Here is a 6,005-nt window from a genome sequence, read left to right on the forward strand (position 1 = left end):
TAGTTTGTGGACAAGAACTGGAAGTAGAATTTTCTTTTGAAAATGATAAATGACCTAGCATAACTTTTTCTTTTTCTTTTTCTTTCTTTTTTTTTTTGGGGGGGGGGGGGGGGGAATTTAAGGATTAGAAAAAAGTGATAGAAGATATCATAGAATCATAGAATCATAGAATCACCAAGGTTGGAAAAGACCTAAAAGATCATCCAGTCCAACCGTTCGCCTATTACCAATAGCTCCCACTAAACCATGTCCCTCAACACAACATCCAGCATCCACCATATCTGTTTACTGTAAAAGGATGCACTGTCCCACTGTCCCTTGAGGTGTTCAGGGACTTTAGATGTTGTAGTGAGGGACATGGTTTAGTAGGAAAATATTGGTGGGGAGTGGATGGTTGACATGGATGATCTTGGAGGTCTTTTCCAACCTTGGTTCCATGATTCTATGAAACTGTAGGACTATGGCACCCAGGGCTGCTACATCAAAGACTGTGCATTCAGTCTTAAGACATGATGGAAAGGATGTACAGAAAAAACCCGGATGAAGGAACACTTTGGGAGATACAGTAAGACAACATCATTCTTCCCATTGCTCTTCCTAATTTGCTGCCCATCAGTAGTGGTACTCTCCAAAGCTGAGATCAAGGTGTGTTGTCTTCTAAAGGCTTGTAGGTGAATGTAGCCATCTTATGGAACTGTCAGCATTTAATAACTCACCTGGAGAGTGCAAGCTCACTGAAGACTCATCACTTTCTTCTTTCAGATTTTTATGGAGTTTGGGGAAGATGTATTTTTAGGACTGGAGATGTGTGTTTTGACATTAAACTGTCTCTCAGAGGCTGCCCTTCCAAGCCTGCAAACAATGTGAGCCCTCACAGGAGAACTTTACTAAAAAGGGTTTGATTCTGAGCCCGTGCAAAGATTTTTTACTTTGAGATCTACATGTTCAAAGCTAGCATGTCCCTAATTCACAACCAGATCTACTAATTAGCTGGAAAAGAAAGGGGGACTTCGGGTCAGTTGGAAACAGAGAGTAACTTGGAACTCGATGCATTTCACAATTCGCTGTTTTGCAAAATAAAAAGTACAATCTATTGAATGGTACTAAGACTGCTGTCTGCTACAGTTACTTTTTTATTTTTTGTATTCATTATTTGTCCAAGTTCACTTAGAAGCATAACTAATTTATACCTTTTCTCTTGTGATTGTTACCTTCTCTGAGAAGCTCTATAGCCACAGGGAACAAAGAAAAAAAGTTCTCCTGTTCTGCAGATGTGAATAATTCCAATAAATAAACCTGCCTTTTTTGTTTGGCTTTGAACACAGGCACAGCGGTGATATTCAGGATGAGCAGCTCATAAAAGCTAACAGTAAAATAAACAGTAGCAAAGAGAAATTTCAGGAAAACAAATGGAATTTAGAGAGGAAGGCCATACTGCTGAAGATTTCAGCATGACAATAGATAAAATGAAAATCATTTACAGAATTGTGCCTGGCAGATATCTGAAAGATAGGCATCCAACAGCAATGCCACAGTCATTGCGTGGATTGGGAAAAGTGTTGATCCACCATCTGGCAGCCACAAATTAATGGGAAATAGAACTTGTGTGTTCCAGTGCTAATGTTTGCAATAGACTGACAGAGAGCTTCCTCTGGCCCCTTGCTGTTGCTAGCAGGGTGTGCATGACATGTCCAGCATGGACTTGCATTGAATAATAACACAGCTGGCTCTGCACAGGCAACAGGCTTCTGTCAAATCACATTTTCTGCCACCAGGGAGAAATAGGTAGGAGCAATCCAGCATGACTTTCCACCAACAGCCACATTAGACAAGATGATCTGAAGGTTAATCTTCATGTAGCACTGATAACTCTCTAATTGGGTAGGTTCCTAATGATTATTGCTACTTGAAATTGACCGAGTAAAGAAAATTAGCATCTGTTCCTTTGTCACCTAACTAACAGTACCAAATTCAGTTTGGCTCAACTTCTATACACGTTTGCTTTTGTGTTTGTTAGCACATGTATAACAGAGCAGATGTAGCCAATAATGAACGAAGACCTGGTCCAACTCATGTTGGTTTGTGCCAGCTTTGGGTCAATACTTTTAGAAGTGGATGAAATTGTTCAAGCATTACTGAGAGAGGCAGGTTTTGTGGGGCAAAACAAATAACTTCTTACTCACAGATTCTAAAAAAATCAGAATAAAAGCAAAACAGAAACATTTTCAAGCACAACATTCATATTATCTTTGCCATGGAGTCACTTTTTAGATCCATAACCTGCTCCAGCTATATTTTCAAATGGCAGCTAATGTCAAAGCTGTTAAATGTAATATTCTGTGTTGCTTATGTAGCAGTGTCAGAGAACTACATTTGAGAGCAATGGCTTCACAATGTCTGGAAATAAGAAAACTTGATCTTATTGCAAAGCAGTGTCATAAATATTAGTGCTTTTAATGAGCCCCAAAACTGCTTTACTGTTTAGCAAGAACTATTGGTGATAAGTGGACAGCTGGACTGGATGATCTTGTAGGTCTTTTCCAATGTTGGTGATTCTACGATTCTATGATTTTCTAACCTAAAGTAGGATCCAGACTAAAAACTCTTTGGCAGTTGTCATTTTACAGATATGGCCTGGGAGTAGATAAGAAATGAAAAGAAAACATCTGTAATATCAGTTCTTGGATGAAGGAAAGAAAGCAAACATGCAGATAAAAGGATGTCTCAATAACCCTCTGGGCTACTTTTAGTTATTCAGTAAGCATGAATACTCAGTCTATCAGGAGACTTTTAGGGAGTGTTATATATATTAGAACAGTCATTTGGTGTTTGTACAGCCTCATTTACAGTGTTATATCTCTGAAGAAGTCGTGTTATTCCTAATGGGCCAAACTACCTAGTAAAAAAGTGTTTCCCTGTGACTTTTTGGAGAAAACAGTCAATCTAACACCTCTAAATTCTCTTCTGGAAGACCCAAAATCACCACACAGCTCCAAGCATAGTTATTCTTTCTTTTGACAACCTGATTTGTGTGTGAAAAATAGTTAACAGATATTCCTCTGAAAGACAGATCTTGAAGGTGAAATGATTAATGGACTGAGTTCGAAGGAAGAAAAAAAAACCTGATGGGAAGAAATTTTGAAAACAGGAGATGACAATTCAATGGCATATTTTGTAGAAAAAAACATGAAATCAGCAAATTGGAAAATGTTGCAGCACATTGGTAAGAACTCTGTTAAAATTTCTAGATCACCAACAATTAATTCACTGACATCAAGGAGATGTTACATTATGCAACAAGCATCTGCTGAAGAGTTCTTCATCTGTTAAAACATCTAATTTCCTATTGCATGAGATTCTGGAAATGCTTTGAGCACGAAGCACTATCTTATCCTGAAGGTTTTAGGTCATAAGTAATATTTATATGTCCCATGGGGCAGTTATAATATACACTTGGTATGAAATAGGACAACAAAGAAAGTAAGTAAAAAATGGGTAATGATTCTTTTTTTAAAATTGTTCTACTGCAACACCAACCATCAGGAAATTTCCTCGTCCTTTGCAGATATTAAGCCATGAGATGCAGTAGTATTTCTCTGATACACAAATGCAGTTCTCAATCTGTAGGTGCAGCATTGCTTCAATCTGGCACATGCTGGTGCTTTGTGTGGAGCTTTTCTGCTATGCAGCGTTCCTGTGGTTGCACCAAAAAAAACCCACAAACAAACAAAAAATACAAGGGATTTTATCAGTTGGAAACAAATTAGCTTTAAAACAAAAAACAAACAAAAAAAAAGCCCACAAAACTTTATAGCTAAGCCAGTTCTTCTCTCTGCCTGCTTGAATAAAAGTGTCGGTAAAGGGAAAGTGGAAAGAATGAAGCCATCAGTATGTCCATGCTGAAAACAAAAACAAAAACAGAAATGAATTTACATCGGCGTTCAAATATTGGTGAAAAAAAAAAAAACCAAATTTGGATTACAGCTTTTCTTTTTTCCTTTTTTTTTTTTTTTTCATTTGTGCAACACTTTTTGCTCTCATTACTAAAGTGTTTGGAGGAAACGAGCCGTGAAGAGAAGCACTGAAGCGGTATGGGATGTTTAGATCTTTTTCCTTCATTTTCTCCAGTATGAGCAAATAATAGCTGTTATGTAGGTGGGGGTGGGATGTAAGCAGTACTGAATCCAGCTATGCTCAATTTCAAAATCTGTTTTCTAACAAGATGGAAGAGGAAGCCTGGTGTCTAATTCTGGTAGAATCAGCCTGAAGTCTCAGTAGCATGGACATATCTACCAACATCTCATTGCTGTTCATCTGAAGTGGTTTTATTTGCCTTTTTCTTTGTTTCTGTGTGTTTGTTTTTATAGTATTCTCTCATCTCTGTGGATATCCAACCTTTTGGCTTGCCAGGGCTGCACTGAGTGAAGAGGAGAAGTCTAGGGCTGCATCTATGAAGGCTGCTCCGAAAGAAATGCCTTCTATTTATTTCCATGGAAAACACAGCAGATGCAAAGAGCACAGTAACACTATTTGATAGAGCAAATTCTTAATTATAAAAGAACATTTTTCAACAATCACTACCATTTACTATGCATTGTCACCAGTGATGAATAACAGACTACGTTCTGGGCTTGTGCAAATCTGTACCAGTGGAGGTGTCCCACTGTCATTGCCACCACTGCTGAAAAGCATGGTCCACTGCATCACTGCACTGACATCCACTGTTTGGTCATCACAAATATTCAGCAAATGTTGATGAATGTCAGTGGGTTCCATTTTTCCCCATGGAGGAATTCACTGACACATCTTTACTTCATCTGCATTTCTGTGTCAGCCACCATTCTGCCAGACTACCCCTCTGCTGCCATCTGTCACACAGCAACAAAATGTAGTGTGGTATTGGTGGGAAGGCTCAATCTTTTTTGCCATCCACCAACATCTGCCTCTGACAGAGGTGGACAAACATCATAAAATAGGAGGCATTACTTTCAGAGCAGCCCTCATAAAATATATGATATAATTACTGCACACAAGAAACAATTTTTTTTAAAATTACAACATATAAAAAAGGAAGGCAGCAAAAACATGAAACCAGTGGATATTTAACTTCATTTTTGTGAAAATAAAGCATCAGTAGGTTTGATGGCAGTGATTGTAATTCTTAGTGAAGTCTCAGAGATTTTTGATGAAATTTTAATCTTCCTGTGCTTCATCTTTGAAAACATTTGTTCACAAATGCATGAACCGCTAAAAGTGATGATGTGAATAATGCACGATGAGGGGGCTTACAAAAATCTGGTAAAGGGATGTGATATTGCTGGTAGGTGGATGGTTGTCTAGGAAGAGCTTGGAGGTCTTTTCCAACCTCAATTCTACGATTCCATGATCAAACTGTTGATTGCAACTCTATGCATTCCATCTGAAAATTCACATGTATTTATGTTGACTGCAAATGGAGTCACAAAGAAAGCAACCCATTGGCCCCCAAAATGTTTCTCCAAAAAACTACTGCAGAACTATTGACTAAAGCTTAACTTAATGTCTGTATGATCCTGTTTCTAAAAGCCTATAGACAAAAATATATTAGGTGTTGAAAAGCTTGAGAGAATTCACAGAAGGCCAACAGCTTAACAGAGCATTTTGAGCTGGAGTGGTCTGATGGAGTATGTATATCCATACCAGTGACAAGACAGTACTTATTTTTACTTAGCTGTATATTGTTTGTACAAACCTAAAATCTCCAAAAATTACACATCAATTACACGTTCTCTTGCAGTTGTTGTTTAGGTAAGCAAGATGTTTTACTTAATCAATCCTTAGTACACCTCATTTATTCCTTTCATCAGTTCTTTCCCATATATTCTGCATTTTGTCAATATTGTTCAGTGAACACTGCAGATGCCTCATGGGAAGTGATAAATATAGTTACATCTTTTAATTTTGGCAATGTAGTAGGACCGAAAATATAGATAATTTATGTTCACTGTTCCAGAGAATATCGTTTC

This window comes from Tympanuchus pallidicinctus, unplaced genomic scaffold (assembly GCF_026119805.1).
Source record: "Tympanuchus pallidicinctus isolate F22 unplaced genomic scaffold, pur_lepc_1.0 scaffold3, whole genome shotgun sequence".
In the NCBI taxonomy this organism is placed as follows: Eukaryota; Metazoa; Chordata; class Aves; order Galliformes; family Phasianidae; genus Tympanuchus; species Tympanuchus pallidicinctus.